This window comes from Varroa destructor, unplaced genomic scaffold (assembly GCF_002443255.2).
Source record: "Varroa destructor unplaced genomic scaffold, Vdes_3.0 BEIS01000006.1, whole genome shotgun sequence".
Taxonomy (NCBI): Eukaryota; Metazoa; Arthropoda; class Arachnida; order Mesostigmata; family Varroidae; genus Varroa; species Varroa destructor.
In genome coordinates, this window is record NW_019211459.1 from 18721492 (window position 1) to 18743532 (window position 22041).

Sequence of the window (22041 nt, forward strand, 5' to 3'; positions counted from 1 at the left end):
TGAGAACAACGATCGAATGAAGAAATGATGTTACGCATTATGCTTCACCGCTAGTCCACGGAGTTATTGGACTCAATTATGGTCAGTTGGAAAAAAAAAAGCAAAAAAAAATGCGGAACCCTGGAGGAACAGCTCCACTTTGACATACGGACGTTTTCGTTTCCATCGCATAATTCGATGCTGAGCTTCGAAGATGTGCATTGGCAAAAAACATTGGCAAAGCCTATAAATAATTTGTTTTTTGTTTACTACTAATTTTTAATGAGGTACTCTTCGTATCACTTACGCGCTGATTGCACGTCAGTTCACCGTGCGGTTCTCATCGTTACGTTTTAATGTTTTTCTCAATCTATTCTATTTTTGTTTCACTAGCTGCCTGTATTGAACGTGTGATGTCGCGTAAGGTTTTCCCATCGTTAATATACATCGACCCATCTCAACCCAAAGCGAACTAAAGGGTTAATTTTATTTGCTGACATGATGTATCTTCGCAATGCTAGTATAGCTTTACCACTTTTTTTTTTTTTTTTTTTATCTTATAGTCGGATTAACGACTAACGTTTGTAGTTAAAGAGTTCCAAGCCCCAGCGTCAAGGTTGATGGGACCCATTCCTAGTTCGAGCAAGTCTGGTCTGCTTGTCAAGACCGACGCTCTATCCGCTTGTTGGCCACGCGCCCCGAACTTGTCAAAAATCGAAGAAAACGGATGAAGTTGAGGCGTCGTCTTTCTTCTCTGCATCAACTTAATGCATAATCTTACGATTGCTTTTTCATTCTCGATTGATTCTTTGTTATTTTTTTAGAGTATGTTGTTGTTGTTGCTGCTACTGTTCTAGAACACCGTACGTACGACTGTTGAAGCCCTAAACACGTGCCACTTCTAGTTATGGCGGCCACTATTGCCGCTGCTGCTGCTACTACTAACAATAACACAATAGCAATGGGCCTTCAAAGGAAAACTTTGATTAGAGCGTGGTCAACATTTCTAAACATACGAGGTCTGTCGATAGAACGGCGTCACTACAACATCTAGAGGCGTTCCTGGCGGTCAACAGAGCAGAAGCAACTCTTCGTAAAGCGTTATGTTTGCTGGACGAATCTAACCCTAAAATAAGTACATTATATGAAATACATATTGTTTCTAGTCGTCGAGTTTAAGTAACTCTTTGTGAACTCACTTGTACCAATATCCGACAGCCTTATAACCACATCGATCACTTCCCTTGTATATCTGATTCGCGACCCAGAATAGTTGAAAACAATTGCTATAGTGTTCATCGATAAGAAGCTGCTTTGTTTTTTAAACTGGCCCTTGTGTTTACCCATTTCTCTTAGCAGATCGACTCCAATTGGTGTGATCATACACGTGGAGTATTTTTTTCGATATGATACATTTTCCTGTCGTGTTCCCTTTCGCTAGGACGCATCTTTCTGTCGCCGCCAGCCTGTCTGGAGCCTTTCAAGGTTTCCTAGTAAGGCTAAAAAAAAACTCCGAAGGAGATTTAATAGAAAGTGGTCAGAATGTTTATTGTACTTACGTCATTATATGCTGGGCGGTGTTCAAGAAATGCGGCAGAAAAAGCGGCTAGTGCCGTGCTAGGCTATTCATTTGTCAGTCTCTTGAGAATGACCGAATATAGAAGGCTTCCGAATTTTGCAAGTTTTTATCAGGTTCATTTATCGGATCTAGAAAACTTCAGAGTGGAGCTGGGCATGCTTATACTCTTACATTTGGGCAGATCTGCATTTCTGTAGATACTGAAAAAGCGGGGCAGAGGGTTGGAACAACTTCCGCGCAGGTTTTGCCGTCCAGTATAACAGCTTAGACTGGAACGGTGTGAAGCAGCCTTTGAAATGTCTTTGCTATTAATTTTTTTTCAGTTCCTTTGTTGGTATAATCCGAATAATCGTTTTACGGGAGTTGATTTAAAAGAAAACACCAAGGTTTATTAACGGATATTTATTAATACATTGTTTCCAAATATAAAGCTTTCCGTAAAAATAGGACAAGAGCTTGAGTTGCGATTAATTCATCAGTCGAGAATCTTTCCCGTCGCCACGGTTTGCCTGCCATCACCCGAGGGCCATCTTCGTGACGATCCTCACCTCCTTGATGGCCTTGGAAATCGGCACATAAGCGTAACTCTGTAAGATGATGTGCTGAACCGTATAGAAGTAGCGTTAGCCCCGAACGAACTCAACTTAGCCTTTTTTCTATTTAGCTAGCTACATTTCTCCCTACAGCTGACTTTCTCCTCCCATATCTGTGATGCCTTCGTATCTGTAACTTCACCCTCTAGCATCATCACTACCGCTATCAGTATAGCCTAAATCTTCTGAATTTCATTCTTTTTTCTACCTCATCATTCTCAGCCTTCGCCTCTGTGATCTTCGTCATCCTTTCTTCTTCACCTTATTTCGTTCTACCTATCTATTGATTGCTGCTGGTGATTCCTGTGTTGATCCTGCTGATGCCATCGAGACCGCTCATCCATCAAATCACCTCCTTCGCTCACAATCATCGTCGTGGTTGCCTTCAATCGATATCCGTTAGGAGGCCACACCGTTGCCGATGTGGCTATACCAGTTCATCGAACTAGCACTGGCCGAGCCAGCGGCGGCTTTAGCGGAACCACAACTGAAGTACTGCTGTTGCCGTAGTACTGATAGCAGTAGCAAAAAATAACAACGCTATACACTGTCTCGTAAATGGGACTGATGTTTCTGACTATAGCTGCTATTACTACAGCCATTAAACGGAAGATTGTTCGCTGCAAACATATTTGTACATTCGCGGGCTGTAGAGCTTCATCTCGTTAGGGCGGTCGAGAGAGTCAGGAGCAGCAAGACAATGCTTTATTCTAGTTTAACTACTCGTGATCAGAAACACGGCGTAGGGTAAGATAGCTTACAGTAACAACGGCAGCGGTGTCAGGAGTTGGAAAGGCGGCGGCGCGTTTTCAATGCTGTGTCCTCTACAATCCGGCTATAGCCGATACAGAAGCAACAGGATAACCTCCCCCTAAGCCCCTTGCTTCATATTTTAGCCTTTGGAAATATTGCCTGCTTCTAGATTCAAACAGAGCCAAAAAGGCAAATGCAACAGTAGCGTTTATAGAAATAGCACAGTATGTACAGACACGTTCGTCGATCAGTTGCTTATAGATGCTTAATCCTAATACGCACCGTGATCTTCTTCCTATCTGTGTTTTTCTTGTCGCCATTGTTGTAATAGTGACGGCGCATGTTGACAACTGTGCGATCTGTGCTAGCTCCTCATTATTTGAAAAAAAGAAAGGATGCAACGAGAGACCGTACCTTGCCAACAGTATGAAGTAACTATGTAACGCACCTAATCGCGCGAAAATGCTGTTAAAGGTACTACCTAAGAGAGAAAGGACAGGAAAGGGAGCGTGCGAAACCGAAATCGAGTGGACCCGATCAGGCTGAGAAAGTTACTCGTTGGCTATCATATCTGGCACAAATAATGTGATAATTAATTACTTCCGCTTAAGTTATTGATGACCAAAGAAGACAGCAAGCAAAAGCTAAATGAGCGGGTAAACTTGATCAGCTCGGACGTTGATCGAAATCTAATTTAACGAATAATCTAGGTTGGCAAATGGACGGCTCGGTGCTTCTTAGCCGAACGTAAACTAAAAGATTCTATTGTCTGTTCGGGTCCGAGGGAAGAAAAACGACTAAATACACAGGAATGCATATTACATTAGGGAAATATATTAACAGTGAAATCAGGGTTAGGTACCCTGCCGATTCTAACCTGCTGAATAAGTCCTCATCGTTTGTTTAATATTCTGTCGTCCAATAGATGCATAGCTATGCGTTAGTTACGAGTTGAATCACAACGTCTCACAGTGCGTCGACGTCAATCTTCGGTATAATTTTTGATTTAGCACATTCAAGTTGATCTTAGTAAATCAACATTTACGAAATAGGTACTTGACATTGTGATGCGCATGTTTCCGGCTGAACCTTTCATCTGATAACAGATTCTCCCATTCGCACACTTAGCCATCTTCAGCCCATGTAGTCTTCTTATCAGTGACACACATGACGGGAAGAACTCACGGACTGTTGTCGCATGACACCTCAAGGCTGTCCGGAGCGTCTTGAGCAGGCATGGATCAAAATTCTTCGCTTACTTATAGTCAATAGGAAACACAATGAAGAGATGGCAGAGGCTGAAACGGGAAAGAGAGCGCCTAACGATTTGATGCGCCTACAATCAACCCAACAAGAATGGGCGCTAGTAGTAGGTTCCGCTCGACGTTAGGGTGACAGGTTGTTCCTGTGTGCAACAGCCATATTCACCAGGAACGCTACGCGACTGAGCTGCATGGGATAACCTTCTGATTGAACAGGTCTTTTTAGGCTTCTGCTTAGGTCGCTAAAAGCTGTCCTTGGTTGCCCGTCAGACATTCACTGAGATCAATTAAGTAACTATGCGTGACTGCAATGCTAAACCTTTGCTGGCTTCATGCTGTGTTTAAATCGCTTATTATGGTATTTCTATAAATAACATTTTCAGAGAATTGCTATAGATATCTTGCTATGTAAGCGTTATATACTTAAACTTGTAACATGAAACAATTTATATTTGTTAATTAACTCGCCGCAACATCTATACCCAGTCTGGAAATTCGTAATATTTGGGGCAACCTTTCCTATAGGTCTATAGGTCAATTATGTTACACCCATACATCTCTTGTTTATCTCAATAGTGTAAAATGTCTTTATCAACATTGTGCTTTTGGGACGTAATTTGCAAGTAATGCAAGGAATTCAAATTGCGTTGAAAAGGTGTTGAACCTTTGAAAAGTAGTAGAAAGAACTTAGCCCAGCTAACTATTGGCCCTATCATCAACAGCTGTAGCCAACAGTCGATCTAATAGGTTTCACAGTGATCCATGTTTAGGCTTACCAACTCATGAAGCCCAAAAAGCTCCGATGACAAGTCTCTGTCATTTTCAATAGAGGGAGTACGTCACACCGCTCTTTCTTGGGAGAGCGTCTATTACAATACAATAGCTACTGCTGCGTTCGACAGTATTCGTAAAATGTCAAAGGGCAGACTCATCGTTGTGGAACTATTATTATTATTGTCCTTATTACTATCGTAGTTTTGTCCCGATGTGGACGGAAAAAAAACCATCACCATGTTAGCGCAGGCATCAACACGCATCTGATACAACTGCGGGAGTTTCTTTCGTTTGCGCTGACTGGTCGGACGGGCAGATCGCTGTCGTACACGCTGACCAACTTTCGAGGCAATTAACGTCATGTATGAGTTTTAATTAGCCTGTTTTCTTTCCAATTACGGCATTAACGATAACAGTGATATCGATTAGCCGGCTGCCAATCGATGGAAGCCGGGACGCTTTCGAGCAATCAAGCTCGTTATTCATCGTATCCATATTGTTCAAAGTTAATTGCCAACGTGTGTTGTATTTGAGCTTGCTTTTCTGACAATATTGTACATGTCACAGCGTACACACAGTAATCTTCGATGCTAATAGAAAATAGTCGATTTCAGTTATCCACTACTTTCTTGCGTAGATGCGTGTAGACGGACAGAGTTGACGTCGACTACATATGTTAGCAAAAGGAAAATTCGAAAAAGTGACATGTTATTACCTAAGCAATGATGACAGCAGAGTTTAGAAATGGAAGTGCGGGGCGAGAGCAGACGAAACGTCTGCTCTTTTTCTAAATTAGCCACGGTTTCCAGCTAGCAGAATCAAAGGTTTCTTACAAGATGTCTTCCTGGTCATGGTTAGGACAAAAGAGGATTGCAGAACTTAAGGCTAGCGTTGACCGCCGATTTTTTTTTTTGGGCAAATTTGACTTTTCAATAATAATTTAAAAAAAAAAAAAAAAATACTTGTTGGGTCATCGAAGCAAGATCACTTTTTCTACCTGTAGATGTGTGGTTTACGTGTGAAATCGCTGGAAATGTTCACCGATGAACAGCGTTTCCAATATATTGTGGCATAATTGTTATCGATATCAATAACGGCAAATTTGCTAATGCCTATTGATAACATCCTAATCCTCGTGTACACGCGTCGTCGTATTATGGCCGTAGTGCGATTACTGCAGTACACATTCTTATGTATGTAATATATTATAACGGCAAATCGGTATTTCGTTTTTCAGTTTGACTTGCGCGCGATACAATACAGCGAAACGACACTGGCAAGCCACGAACGATCGCCAGTGCACGCGTTTGGGATTAGCAGATTCGGTAGCTTCTGATGCTACGAACTGTTAACGAGCCGATGGCAGCAACAGTAAAACTAAGAAGAAGTAATGGCGCAGAGAACAGTGGCTGACGGCAACGAAAATAAAGGCCAATTGAAATTAATGCAGAAAAACCGCTGACGTATCGCACTCGACACTACACAAACAAGAACGGGTCTCGCAAAAAAGAAAGCTACTGCCATATTTGATTTTGTTACCATGTATGCTTCTAAGTGATTCTATACGGCCAACGTCTAGCTGCTGAACTGTCTGCTTGAAATGGATCTATAACGCGACGCGGCCCCAGGGGCATGCTAAAGTAAAAGTGTAATGTGATTTTTGTGTCACCTTCTGTGTCACCACGGACAGAGAGCGGACTAAAACAAGAAATAAGATAGAAATTATTGAATAAAAATTCACCACAGGATCAAATGGCAATGGGATGGGGCGAGGGGGGCACGATAAAAGGAGGCCGTTGGCAAGCCCCACTAAGAAAAGCCCGACAAAAGCCCCACTAAGAAATGATTTTCTATTAATAAGAACTAATTTTGGCGAGTTGAAAGGAAGGTGCGCACCGCCATAGCTTGTTCCTTAGAAGTGAGCTTTCTGTCGTACAGATTCATTTCGATTTATCTGAGTGATTCAATGCGACAATAAAATGGCGGATCTTCTCACCGGAAAAACTCGCGAGTAAAGGTAGCTTTGATTGTAGAATTAATGCTAAAGCTAAAGGGGCCAGTTTCGAGAGGGACGGTCTTCGTCGACAGCTGAAGATGTTCGGAAGTGTCCAAAGAGAATTTTTCAGTTTTTCAGTTAAAAAGCACCTTTATCAACGAATCAGGTAATTCATTGTATCAACTTTCCGGCATACTTCTAGGGAATTCACTTACCCCTCGCAAGTATTAGCCGGTGGTAGCATAGACAATGGTAATTATAATGCAATGCCGAATAAACCCTTTTTGTCATTATTTAACTAACGTGTAATCTTAGCGTATTACAAAATCCCTCTAATAATTTCTGTTCGTTTTTACAGTAGTAGTGCGTTGTGTTCAGCTCGATACGATTATTTACGGAGTGTCTGATCTTTAATATACGTATTTGGTAGCCTATTGTCCTTTCATTTCGTTGAACACGGCTGAGCGGGCCATCTTACAGGTTCGAGGAGTAAATACCGACCAATCTGTGCATATCGACGACATTATCGCTTGCAATTGACGACAATTAACAATGAATTTTTGACGGCGTCGTACGCTTCTCGTTACATTACCAACGACGGACGTACCGACGCCGTTTGAAACGACAGTAACACCGCGTACTGCTCTAATACTACTGCTCGCATTATTATCATCTTATTATGGTCCGATAGAAGAAAGAAGCACACGATCATTATTATATATCTTGTAGTTGTTATTCAAGTAATGATACTGCTATTATTAGATATTATATAATTGATACTTTCCGTTTCGGTAAAACGTTCTTCGAGCGTTAATATCGCCTTGCTGAACGCACGTGTTTTGTGCAGCGATTGTTCAAAAAAGATCGGGATCACAGTGGAACAATTAAAGCCCATGTTCCTGGGTCAGTACGCGCTTGTGCAGACATTTTCTGCTGCCGCTACGAAACATCTATTGACGTGCGTTTCTTATGGTCGGGCTAATTCGATGGAAATTGGCCTGTTGGAGATGAATAACCCGAAAATGGTTAAAATGTGACAGTAACAATAGTACATTGGCACACGACAATTGTGGAAGCGATAAACCAAGTTACCGAGAGAGTCATAGAGAGGGCTGGGGGAGAAGGGGAGGCAGACGTATTCCAATGGACCGAACGAGGGCCATACGAGTCTCACTAGAAAATTGAATGAGGCAAAATATGGAGCATTATAATGACAACAATAACCGACGACAGACGGCGATGGGGCGAGCAACGAGTCCGGTGTTTCGGACGGTCACCGAACAGAAGAAAACATCGCAGTGGAAGAAGAATTGACAATTAAGAAAAGTCAGGTTACTTCGGACACACTAACTTGCCTTTGGGACAGCAAGACGCCCGCCAGCAAGCAGGATTTCGGGTCGATGGAGGCAAATAACGGCTGAAACAACCGTGGCAACGACCAGGTTAGCGTTAGGTACGTAGGCAGGTAGTTTTACTGAGAACTGTGAATTGCTTGGGAAGAATCTCAAAGGATAAAGAAATGTTCTGCGATGAAGAGTGAAGCGGGTGGGAAGCTGCCGGTATAGATCCATTGATATGAAGCACGATCCGTGTTAATCAGCGGCAACAACGGCAACGGTAACAGTAATGGAAATAGCAGAAGCAACCGTGCGATCGGTTCGTGAGTGATCTCGACAATTTACGCAGTGACCCCCCCCCCCCCCACCGCCCCGTCTGAACGTCTGATCTGCATTGTTGTTCTAATCGTTCGTCAGAATTAGCCGCACAGTATTGTATGAAGACACAGCGCTTCTAAATCTGCCGCTGTTGCTTGGCAAAACACGACTATATTGCACCTATTATTACCGTTGTTATCATTACGAATTTCTTTGAAGTTTCATATCGTGCCGAGTTGGAATTATATAGTTGAAAAATTACTACCCATTATAGGTAATTGTAACAATTAGAATTGGGTCGCCGTCGCAGTAACTACTGTTATTGTCGCTGGCATTTAATATGTATTATTTCTTTCGTAGAAGATAACCCCACATGTGGAATAGCCGAACTTGGACAGATTGTTCGAAAATATCAGGTAATAGATATGTATCGAATATGCATAAAGAGAAGGAACGACACAATCGAACCTTAAAGTTCCACATATTATGCTTATTTGACCCTTCTAGCAAATGTACTGAACGTATGTAAAGAAAGCATCGACGGCTTTCAATATGAGCTTGTTGAAAAGTCGATACCGAGTGAGAAATAGCTTTTTTAAACGTTGTTGTTGTTAAGTTCAATTGACGATATCGTTGGCACTTTTTGATTTAGTGAATCTGAAAAAACAAAAAATATTGAAGGGCTCATCTTTATATACATTTAGCAGTGCATATAGCATTTTTAGGGGGTATGAACTTCACAAAGTCCTGCAAAGCTAAAGCAATCGGATGGAATTTACCAAGTACATGATCAGAGAAAATTCAAGGGGAATTTATATGTATACCAAACTTAACCAAAAAAGACGGCAGATCCACTTAAGATCGGATTTACTTCCGGGATTGTTTTCCCAGTTTTTTCTCCAATAGAGAAACTCAACGGGGCGTATAACAGACGCTGGGCTTCCAATGAGAACGCGTTATTTTGTTTTGGAATTCCAACCCGCAAATAGCATGCAGTCAATAGCGTACCCATACGCAAATGTCCACGCACTGACACTCGATTCGTAGTGACTACGTGATTACGTTCACTGGATTTTACAACAGAGGTAACTTCTTCTACCAGGGGGCTTTGTTTCGACAGAACCGATTCAATTGGGCAAAATTCCCCTTATGGCTAAAATTACTAGCTAATGCCACCTTGTCGAGAACTACTCTCAGTCAGAATTTGTTTCTTTGCTCAATTCTCCGCCAATGTATCGCAAATGGACATATTTTTCAGTCTGGGTCAGGTTCGTCATGATTTGAACGGCTGGGATGCTGTACTTGACGGCAAATTTCGCTTCAATAAATCACGGCCATCTGTCAAATATACATGAAAGTTAAAAAAAAAGTCATCGATTATGACCAAGTCTTTGCTTATCGTGATCGTAAGCTCTGCTTTGCCAGAACACACCAAACTTTCGGATAGCGAAAGCCTGTTTGTGTAGAAAGGGATACGCTAAAAATTATGTCGAACAATGATAGCATTCCGCTTAAGCGGGTCTTTTATTACTAAGACCCGGGGCGCAAGAAAGAGAAATATTTCTACTTGATATTAATCACTGGTAAAAAAAAATAAACTCTTCACCTATGGTCACTTTGTTTTCGACGAAAAACAGTGGATAGCCTGTGTAGTCCTGTCTCGTACTTGTTTTTTTGTCCGCTTTTCCGCCGTGCAGTCAATAGCCTCCGCTTAACGTTGAACCACGCTGATGTTTATGGCCGTGAGCGCACAGGCTTACCGAAAAAAAAAGTTGTACCTGCAGTGATATAGGGTACGTTATTTTTGGAGAAATGCCCTATTATTAAAAAATATATGTATATTTTTTACAATGGTAACTAGTTCGAAAAAGCCAGGAAAAAAGCTGATGAAGTGTCCCTGTATTTCCTGCTTCGAGAACAACTCACTAACGAAGGTAAATAATATAGTCTACATTGGAGCCGTACGTTGAAAATATGCATAAGATAATATTTCTAATGGTCAGGGCTATTACCACAAGCTATCTGGAACCCACATTCGTAACCCACATTTTCGCATTTAAAACTTGGCCAATCTTCAGCGTAATATAATTCAGCCTTCGGATATCGAAGGTGAAGAAGATATATCGATAACATTTTGCAGAATAGATGTACATCTAATACGATTTAGCTTGCGTGTTATGAAAGCACTTCGGCAAGCAGACGTACAAATCACCAATTACCCAATATACTAATTGTCAATTTATTGTAGGTAAACGTGTTAAATTATGTGAATTAAACTGGAAACGCTTTTAAATGAATTTGAATTACGCGCCACGTTTAATTTTCCAACTGTTCGTGTTGTTTCTTGCGTTTAATGATTATTATCTCTTTGAATTTCTGATTTAGCTAAAACTAGTGTTTTATTACCACTATCTTTATGGACAATTCTGTACCTGTCATAGCGTAGATGCCCTGGCCATTAAAAGCATTTCTATGAAATCTATTTGCAATAAGAAATCGCCGCACTCACTCCCGCAAATAGATTCTCTCTTTGATCGTCACCACTGAAAGGCCGCGATAACATTATCGTGAACTATCAGCAAGATCGGAGTTAAACGGCAGCAGTGCCATACTTCTTTCGAATTATTGTTTATGCTTACATTGTGATTAGTAGGCGAAGACGTTTACAGACAGTTCAGAATTTTGTCCAAAATAAAAACCAGTTCACATACATTTTTAAACGCGCGCGTTCAACTGTGACAAAAATTGTACTGATCATTTTGGGCTATTTTATATGTAGACGTAGGACTTCTGAAGCTGGCAAGGGGAGGTAATGTACACAACGAACAAATCATTCATACAAGCTTCTTCCTTTAGCTATTCTTGGAGCCTCAAGTCCTATTCGGCGAAAACAAGGAAAGTCTGTGTTTCCACCTACATATTCTGCGACATATACAAGAAAAAGTTGCTTAACTGTAAATAATTCGTATTCAAAAATTAACAAACGGGGGTTTTAAAAAAAAAAAAAAACTACACAATATTTTAGGTACTGTAATATTTCTCTTCTAATTTAGGACCTTCAGAGCCACCGCGAACCGTAGCTTTCTATGTATACTGCAGCCCCTCTTAGTCGTCGCTGCTCTAACCAATCGTGCTATAACACGTCCTTTACACAAAACAAAACACTGAATTGCCAGATACCACAAGTCATTTGTCAAAACGAACATGGATAAATCTCGAAATGATGAATAAAATCAATACATTAACAAGTTCTATGTGCGTACTAGGATGTATTCTAAGCGTGACTATTACTAGATAATCGATTAATCATTAAGACCTATTACAAGCTAAGTTAATTTAAAGTGTTCGGTAGATTAAAAAGGTGACGGTACAAGTTTCCACGGTGGTCCGCTATGAGTTGCCACATTGGGAATGTAGTTTTGAGCTGTAAAAGGAGTGAATCGACACATGGAACACGGAGCTTGATCGTACGAACGGAGGCCGCGTCTACCGTGGCTGCTAGGGCATTTATCAGTCAAGGATGGACCAAACCCAGCAAATAAGAAAAGGCGCAAAGAGTTGATCAGGAAGCAGGAGAGCTCGTTCAACTGATGACTCGCTACCGGTCTGAGTTTGCCTGCTTTATGGCAGTTTCCTTATGTTGGATTTCTCGTTCGGCGAGTGCGGGAAAAGGCAACGACAGCCCGAGAAAGACATGGAGTACAACTACGCAGAGCCTGCAGACGGCTCGCACAAGCAGGGTACATTGCTAGAGGCACCGAGCGATTCGGGCTAGGCAGTTCGAATAAAAAATATCAAATTTTTAACAATAAAAATCGAAATAAGAGCTCGTCGACAATGATCGGTTCGTACTGCAGCGGGTGTCGATCGCGAAGACCACCCGTCGTTTTGCCTATTTGAGTCGGTCCACTAGGCTCAACCGATAGTGGACCAGAATGGCTGCTGGCAGTCTGACAGACTAGCAATTGTGGGCAGTGTAAAAAATGCAAAACTTTTCTCGATTACAAGTATTGCATTAAAGGAGTGACAAAAAAATAACTGCCCGCTCGCCGCTTGGTGACAACAAAGGCTCTAGCAGGCCAATGCAGTAGTGGACAGCGAGGTGGAGATCCGAAAGCATAAAGAAGTCGAGTTTTCGACCGGTTCATAATCCGAGCAGCGTCTACGCTGGCATTTTTTGTTTAGCAACCCTTGAACGAGTTTGCATCAATCAAGCCCTCCAACTGAAAAATCTTTTTGAGGTTTTTAGATCAAACGAACAAATATACTGTCGAACGTTGGTGTTACTTTGTTAGCTCGACGTTAGGCTTCTCCTGGATCGCTACGGAGCCCAACGACTGTTTGAACGTACCATTTTTAACTAATATAGATAATCATCTGGCCAAACTGTCGATTGGAAAAACGGGCATCCTTTAAACATATTGGGTTAGGACCCACCTAGCAGCTTGTCCGCTTCCCAGTTTCACTATGAACACTTCATAAAATTTATGAGAAAGGTACACTTTTGCTTATCGAGCGTTCTCGCCATTAAACGTCGGAGTTAGGGGATGCATGCATCTATGGAGTTCAGTAGCAGTACCATTCGGTCGAGTACCATTAGATGAGATAGGTAAGCCACCGTTTCCGTGCTGGGAGCTAGTCAACAATGTTTTTGATCAAATCTCGAAAGGGCTTAATTTATTTCAGAAATATTTATTCAAACAGTCCATTTAACAGCGCGATAGAGTATTGAAAGACTTGAATGTCCGCTATAACAATTTCCGCTAATATCAGCTTCTTAACATATTTGCTATTGTCGGATACGGTCTTCGCAAGAAGAGCTGAAGATCTCGAAAAGTCGAAAAATGCTTATACTTACCGTTAGATAACGATGCTCTTTCAAGTTAAACTGAATATAAAAATAGACACCTTTTTTATAGAATAATTTTTGAACATCTATTGGAATTACGAGAGAAAAACTTATCAGACTTCTCACAAAAGCTGCATGATTCGATCCCTATCATAGCTATGCGTGTTGCTAATAATGCGCTACCGAAAGCGAAAGAAAATTGTACTTTATTGACGCGTGATTATTTTGTGCCTGCTAACTAACTAGTAATGCGCCTCGATCCTTAATATAATTCGTCATAGTTTTTTAATGGACGCTGGATAAAACTCAAAATTAGCCATGTATAATATTAAATACGCGGTGATGATCGACGTATACAGACAAGTACTGCCCCTTATCCTTCATAGTGGCCCACTCCATTGTATGTAATTTGAACGTTCTATTCAACAACACATATGTTTCAACATTGGAAATTGACCAAATTTATAAACTTGTTTTTGTGTAAGTGTTCTGTAGCTACATTCAGATCGGAATGACCATGTCAATGACCCTATGTCAGGCACCAAATGGTTTTCTATTCATAATAGCGACTTTCACTCGATGTGGCCAGAGCTGCACCGTTCGTACCACAGAAGTTACTACAAGGATTTCGTCGAACTGGGGTGAGGCCGGCTTGATGACGATATTGTTATTGTCTGCATCAAGTTTGGTATACGGACACGCGGCGTACGTTGGGATTAGGCGGTAAATTTGCACTCTTCTATAATGAAAGTAGCCATTAGATTGCAATCAAGCATCTCCGTCGATGTTTCGCATAACGCTGTAGAAATTGGTGAAGTTACTGAGCATAATTTGTCATGCAATCTAAGTGAACTTTTTCGTGAGTCAGCCAAAATTTTTGCCAGCCCGATTTACTTAGCCTATGTCGAATCTAAGTAGTAGAGACACGTTTGAAATAAAATGCTATCGGCTTCATACAATCTATAGTTGCTAAGTATATTTGAAGTCTAACGTGATTTCCGCTCTTCTAGCGTTGCCGGTTTCTCGGAGTTAGCACCACGTGTAATGGCCAAAGTTGTTAGCTTTCAATCAGTTGACGAAGTTGTTGCTTGCCAGATTCAATTTGTTACTGGCTATAGCAGAGAAGAGATGTAGAACGTTCCGTGAAGGAGGAAAAGACCCCGTTTCACGCCTCACCCTCGAAAAAAAAAAAGCATACATTTGACTTTCGATGTTTGATACCCTTTTCCGAACATATTAGAAGATTATTCTGCTTCTATTTAGTTTGAAAGCGTGATTTGGAAAGGAGCAGACATTCTAAATAGGCACAATTTATCCTATTTGTAAGCTAACATTAATGATTTGTCTCGAACAAGTACTCACGTAGTCATTCACCTTGTCATCGCTACATAGTTACTGTCATAGATTTACACTGTCAAAGGCGTACTACAATGCTAGTCCTGTGGCTGTGTCCTATCGAAGTTGAGTCTCGTTTTCAGCGCACGATTTTCGATCTTAACATAAATAATTGTGCTAATTTCCATATTTTTTACTAATTAGATAAGTGCTTGTCTATGAGCTGCTAATGCTTTAAAATTATGATATTATGATATGAAGCGATCAAAATACTTAACCACATATATATCTGACTACGTTTGTTCGTGTTCACGAACCGATTAAGCTTACTGAAATGGCAAGACGCTGGCTCTCAAAAAAAGCTCGGAAACTTTTTAGTTTTCTATGCTTTCAGTCGATCGGTCCACTAGTGAGCTGATCCGGGGATCGGCAGCTGGACTCCATCGATCACCTTCACCTTGAATTCGGTCCTGGAGCAGCTCGGACCAGCGACGCATCACTCATGGCTTCATTCATTTCTCCATTGACAACTGAACCCATATAACCGGTCCTAGGCGGACACGTGCTATCTTGTCGTGGTCGCTTATCATACCATTGTGCAGTAACGCCAATGTAATGGTGTAAAGACAGCACACCGGAGCAAACTAGTGGAGCTCTAGGAGTTGATCAAGCAAACGATTCCTACATGATCGAGAGCACAAAACGGCTCAACCCGCTCATTTGGACGACCTTGAACTTGAAGCCGCTACTGTATGCGTTCGTGGACGCCCTGCTACATCGAACTTCCTGTAACAAGGCCAACAGCGAAACGGGCAGGGTGCTAGTGAAACGGTTCCGGCTTTCGTGCGAAGATTTAAATTTTACGCTAAGCTCCACCTCTTTTTCGCTTTATGGCGGTTTGTCTGTCGTCTTAAAAGTACTAGCCTATCCATTATCTTTCAAGAAGAAGAGCTAATATGGTTGTCCTTTGGTTTTTACGGACGACCATTTCGGCAACTGGTTTCACTAGTCCTTGATACAAATGTGGCTTGTGAGTTACGGAACTGAAATAGACGGCCAAAAATGTATTACATAAGCGGTTAGCTCGTCTGACGAATCAACAGCTTCAAAACGACCTTACTTGCAACGAACGTTGAAAATATCTACCGCTGCATACTATGCAGTGATTTAAGGAAGGACGGTACTTAAAAAAACCCAGGTATTTAAATGAACTTATTTGCGGGGGTATGTTGCTTATTTAAAGTAACCAACTAACACATTTAAAGCACTTCTTCGTGCCCATGTCAAATGTCTACAAGGACTTTCTTGTAGGCTGCCTTCTAGAAGTTAATCTTGTTGATTATTTTAGATATTCGGAACTATCAAATAAGCTCAAATAGCCCGTTATTACAAAATCCAAAACATTGAAGAAACTTTCACATCTAACGTGCGTGTCGTAGGCATGTTCATTCAGTTAGCAGAGCAACATCTCATTGTAGGAAGAATTCAACATCTAAGGGCGCATCGAGCCGCTAATTTTACATAACGGAAGGATGCGGAAGACGATGGAGCTGTGGTTCAAGCGGCACCTTCCCAGTGCAAATAGACGCATACCTCTCACTCATGCCTGAAGCTCCAGGCCCAACCGCCACTAGAGCCAAGGAGCACCGATGGCTCACAGGTCCGTTTACAGCGGGAGTTAGTTAAGGCCAAAGACTTCACCCTCTCGTATCTTGTCTTCCTTTACTCCTTCCCCTGCCCTTTCAATATTTCCTCAATCCAACACTCCGGGTGGTTCCCAGCAACCCCGGATATTATATGAGAGAAATAGCAGAATCTACACAGCCTGCAATGAAAGCTCTGACTCCCGTTTTGCTGCTTATTCAGAGGGTATATAGCGCCTATTGCCTAACACACGACGCAATGCAGCGTTAGCAAAATTACAGAAATCTCAAAGGAACTTTTTTTTATAAACAATTTAGGTCTACGCTGTTCAATAACCAGTTTTTTTGTTATCTGAGAGAATCGTATATTAGCTATGATTGTTATAACTATTATTATTGTTAATATTATCTAAGAAGCACCAAACATTAACGGAACATGCGTTCTAGCTTACGGTCGGTCAAATCGGGTCAGCTTGGACGACCCTTGTATTGCTCCTGATCAGAATATAGCATTTAAGAGGCTATGTGGATATAAGCAAGTTCGTACTACTACAATATATTAGGATCATTTGACTCGAAACATTTTTCAGTAATGAACACGAGGGCGAGATCAAAAAAGTACTAACAAAAAGGAAGACCTACTTGACTATTTGATAACTGAAGTATCGACGCACAATTGTTTCGTATAATTCTGGTCAGGCAAAATTAAGACTGATAAGTTCAGAACTTTGATAAATTAAAGCAATGGGCTAAACTTAAAACAATAAAGTTTTTGATTAATAAGTAATAAGTTTTTTTGAGTTATGTAATTGTGGCTAAAAGAGCTTTGAACGTGTAACGTCTATTCCAAAAATAAGTTCTACAATAATAATAATAATAATATTTTCCATGTTTATAGCAGCGGTGAAAGATTGCCAGGGTCGAGGTAACATTATTCGTATCCGAAATACCCTCGATTCACACCTCCTGCCAGATCCTCAGATACGTTAACGTAACTATCGTGTTAAACGACAATCCTAAAAAGTAGCGGTAAAATATACGTACTAATTCTAGTAGGCTACATGGACCGCCCTCACCTCAATTTAAACCGCCTCGAAGACTTTTCGCTGTATACGACAACGTCTAAATAGTACTTTCTTATTGCAAGTGCTCTGTAATAATATTATCAATTTTTTTTTTATTATTTATAGGCAATAATTAGGATAGGTAGAAAATGTCACGTTAATATGTTCTTGATTGAGGAAACTTCACGACAAATTGCTTCGGCATTACATCGACTATTTTTTGCATCATTGCTATAATACTATGAAGGAATTAACCATTTCCAGACCAAACGAAAAAGAAGCTATCTAACATATAGTCTGTCTTTTTTTGGTAATCTGGTTTCTTAAAGCGATGATTCGTTGACAATGAGGCATTGCCAACAACGAAGTCGTAATATTCTACGACTTAATGTCAAGGTTGACTAGCTGGCTGAAACGAAACAACAGTTGGAATGTTTTGTTGGAATTGAATGAATTATCTTTTCGCCCTTATATCTTCTTTACCTAACCTTCGTCCGTTCCCATTTTTCTCACATCCTTCAGCAGGCTGACCGCTACTGCTGATGATGCTAAAACAGCGAGTATCAGTGAATTTTCGTAGAGAGTAGTTTTATTCAAGAAACAGACCCAAGCAAATGAGCGAGAAAGTGTTGCGCCCGCCAGAGTGGTATGGCCATTCGGTAAAGAACCTGATGATCTCGGTGCATAGAAGGGCAAATTAGAGATCGTTCTTTTACTTTCAGGTGTTGTTACATGTGGGTCCTTATTAGGCCAACCCGATAATGCGTTGGACATGTTGAATTTTCCAGAAAAATTACCTCTCTTATTCGATTTCTGCGACTGAGCTGCATTGACAAAAGGTCTGCATTTACGAAAAATGCGGATCGCGCCATTGTTTAGAAATAAACAGGTTTAAACTACCTTAATACTGAATTTTAATACATATTGAATGAACACTTTTCCTATTTGAGTCTTACATCCCATGTATTTGAATCCGATCAGACCTTTGCAGATAGCTCTGTGAGCGTATCATCTATCTATCTTTGGTACCGATAATGCACTAAAACATATCGCTTTGTATGTTTTTGTAGCGAAAAAAAAAGCTGAGCAAGCAGTCACAATAAAATTGCTAACGCTAATGCTGCTGAGAATCAACGATACTGATATTATTGCTTAGTTCAATTATTAGAGAGCCTGGCTTATATATGACTAGAGTTGTCTGTGATTGATTGTTTGTAGCACCTATCATATCTATTATGCATAGCACAAACAGGATCTCGGTCAGATCTCACCGACTGCAATTGCTCGCAGAATAACATTGCTAGATCACGGACAACAACGTCATGTTTCCTAGGGATAATTAGAACTTAGCATTTCATTGCATGATGCTCATAGTAGTTGTTGTATTCGAAGCCTATTAGAACAAGCATGATGAAGGTGGATGCATTTTTCGCTTTGTCAGTTTAATCGAGTGATGGATGAAGTGTTACCTGTCTGAAGTTAGGCGCTTCTTAGCGACTAACAAAAAAAAACAAATGGCACCACCCGCATTCGGCCATCAGTCCTCCTCCGGATCTTCGATATCATTTTGCGACGCACGACACTCTACGAGAAACGATTGCAGCAGGAATGCTGTACATAGAGGCTTTGCCCCTATCTTTCTTCATCTTTAAGAGTCATTATTATGGTATAGAAGGAACAAGTTTTTTTCCTGTTAGAAATGCATTGGCCGTTTTTTAACACCGCTCTTAACAATGTATTGTTCGAGAGCTCTATTTGGATACGTCTATTAGCCTTCGTTTAATCACAGATGGTCAGGCGAAACGCACGAAAGTTTAGTTGAAATGTTTTTTTTTATTCGAACGTACGTGCATTTGATTCGATTAGTCTACAAAAGGTGTTGAATCGTCGAGAGTGTTGATCTATGTTGATTCTATAAAAAAAAAAAGACATGATTTTAATACGAAATCCACATTACGATTTATTTCCGCCGCCGATAAAAATTTACGCTTGCAGATCAATGGGGATTTCATAAGCTAATTTTTATCTGGTAATTTTGCTCTTTCAATAGGGCTCATACACGCAGCTGATTACCATTGCACCTTGCAAGACGCTGCCTTTTTTAACGTCCCTATCAGGAACTTTATCGTTAGGTGTCATATACAACCGTGATGGGTACATGCCTACCAAGACTTAAGTGATAAATAAAGTTTTTAGTAAAGTGAAAATTTTATGGAATTGGTGTAGAATCGAAGCTATATAAACAATAAGATTTTAAATACGATTAAATGTTTCTGGTAGCACTTTTGTGCACAACTTATAAACTTGTTCTAAGCTTACTAGTAACGTATTTGAGCATTTAAACAGCCACGATAGACAGTCGATTTGCACTAGATCAAAGGACCACCAACAAATTTGTTTAGTCATCGTCGGACAGCGCAATAATGTATTTAATATTTCTCTACGCTATATTGAGCTCACTCTTCACTCAAAATGTCGTAATGACAAATAGATCTTTATATTGTATTTGTGTAATCTAACGACGTAGACTGCTTTCAAGAATATTTCTATTGTCACCTATATAATGCCAGCAGATTTATAAAGAGTATTAGCAGGCGATCAAATACTCGAAGTCCATTGTCTTGTGTTCTCACAGATTTCGGATGAAGACGAGGATTAGAATGCTATAGCGTGCGGTTGTTCCGGAGCTCGTTACTTTCTCTGTGTGATTACACTGTGAAAGACATCTAATATAACCCGCCACGAAAACGAATGCACCGCTAAATTGGTGGCCTTCGTGGAACCTCTCAAATAGCAAAGAGAATAATATATAAGCATCAGCATATTGCAGCTAGTAAGAACGTGAAAACTCTGATTCTGGATGGAAACAATTTTTACTTATATACTATTCAGTTTAGCTTCACACGCGTATGACACTATTCGATTAGTAGGTTCATAAACAAAAACTAACTAGAAGACTTCACGGTGAAACCGGGAAGTTTATTGCACCTTCCTATTAGTTCTATATAAATAGGCAAAATAATATTTTGTTGTTATTTTAAATATTATTATTTTTATACCTTATTTATGTTTAGAACCACAGTGGATAACAGACATTTCACTCACATCCTAAAGCCCATCCTTATAAGGGCTGCGTTTTATATTTTAAACAAGAAGAAATCCAATTTCTTTTAAAAATATTTTTTTGAGCGAGTCATTGGATGTTTGTCAACATTTGTAACCTCAACTCAGAATTTTTTTTCAGAAAATAAAGAAACATAATCAGAGCAAATGCGGCTGTGTTTAAATTAATATCGCAATAAGTAAAGAAGCTATGGGTTTTTTTCTGCTATTTTTTTGTATTCGTCTTAGCTTTCAAAGATAGAAACCGGATACAGATAAACGTGCGAGGCTAGATAAGTTGGTGATATTAATGCGCGCTTTGATACGACATCTTAGAAATATTCGGTTTTGTTGACGCCGAGGCTTGGATAAGTGAACACTTGTTTGAGGAAGCTGGGGGCTGCAGGTCCAAGCTGAGCTAGTGACATACAGTACACCTGCAATTAAATAAATGTACCGTATACAGCATTCACTTATGTTTTTCTGTGCCGATAAAAATCATATACATAAAGCCATGGCGGTTTAGTTATAACTCTAATTCTGAGGCTAAAAATCAATAGGAATGTGTAGAGTTATCCATGCTGGCCATTGACGTCTTAACTAGATAGTAATTTTTACTAGATTAACTTCACGGAAATCGTTTTGAGGAAATCGTAAAAATGCTTTTGAAGAATAGAGTTTATTTGGGAAAAGAGGAACATCTGTGAACCATAGAAGAGTAATTCCGGTTGAAAAGCCAGTACGTATTACCTCTTGTCCTGCACTAGAAGTGCGTCTACTATTGTGGTGAAAAAGTTAACCCTGGGTCGTACACAACAGAACACATTGACATTGGTTGTTACGAAACCAAAAAGCAGAGCTTTAACTTGATACGAATACTAACAGGTCTCAAAGGATGATAAATAGTTTGTCAATAATCCAGATTTGAAGCTGAAATATCAAGGTCGATAAATTTACAGCCTTTCTTTTTTTACTACTTTCATTTTACTACTAATTTTTTAGAATTCGTTACATGAAATTAATTGAAATAGCGAAATGTCGTTTATACAGATATGTTTTTACTTTCAAATCCACAGAACAACTTATATGTCAGAGAAATATTTTTCATATGTTTTATAAATCCATTTTGAAGGTTAGCAGTAAAATGATGGATTGGCATCTCATTGGAAAAAACGGACGGATCTCCTTCTCTCACCTGAAGTGCGGCTCTAACGATTGACTTTGAACAAAGAAAACTTAGCTGAAGATTCGATCCTCTTTGTCGACAACGATTCAATAACTTTCCCAATCCATTGAGTTCTCGTAATTCTCACTCGTTACTTTAATACCATCCTTTATTTAGCATTGTTTTAAAAAGCGGCAGTTATCGTACAGAATCAAAATGGCAATCCCACGCAAAATCCTACATTTCTCCGAAGAAGGTAACAGGTCACAGCAATACTAGTTGGTGGCGCGAA

At 40.2% G+C, this 22041-nt stretch overlaps 1 protein-coding gene and 2 long non-coding RNA genes across 11 annotated transcripts in view; 1 reads left to right on the plus strand and 2 right to left on the minus strand.

Moving 5' to 3' along the window:
• LOC147754947 (uncharacterized) overlaps positions 1-7234 on the plus strand; it is a 46227-nt gene extending 38993 nt beyond the window's left edge. For 8 of the 9 annotated variants that reach the window (XR_015329823.1, XR_015329825.1, XR_015329824.1 and 5 more), the window contains one exon: positions 6178-7234. The gene's annotated coding sequence lies outside the window, so the exon portion shown is untranslated. Of the gene's footprint in view, positions 1-5566; positions 5794-6177 lie in introns of those variants that run through there. The other variant, XR_015329835.1, reaches the window with a different exon arrangement.
• On the minus strand, positions 1946-5646 carry LOC147754948 (uncharacterized). The gene is made up of 2 exons (XR_015329838.1): positions 3782-5646; positions 1946-2160 (listed from the first exon to the last, which is right to left on the minus strand). It is a non-coding gene; the product is annotated as an uncharacterized LOC147754948 (long non-coding RNA).
• Positions 7235-20440: 13206 nt separating the features above from the next.
• Positions 20441-22025, minus strand: LOC147754949 (uncharacterized). The gene is made up of 2 exons (XR_015330596.1): positions 21780-22025; positions 20441-21021 (listed from the first exon to the last, which is right to left on the minus strand). It is a non-coding gene; the product is annotated as an uncharacterized LOC147754949 (long non-coding RNA).
• Positions 22026-22041: the final 16 nt, after the last annotated feature.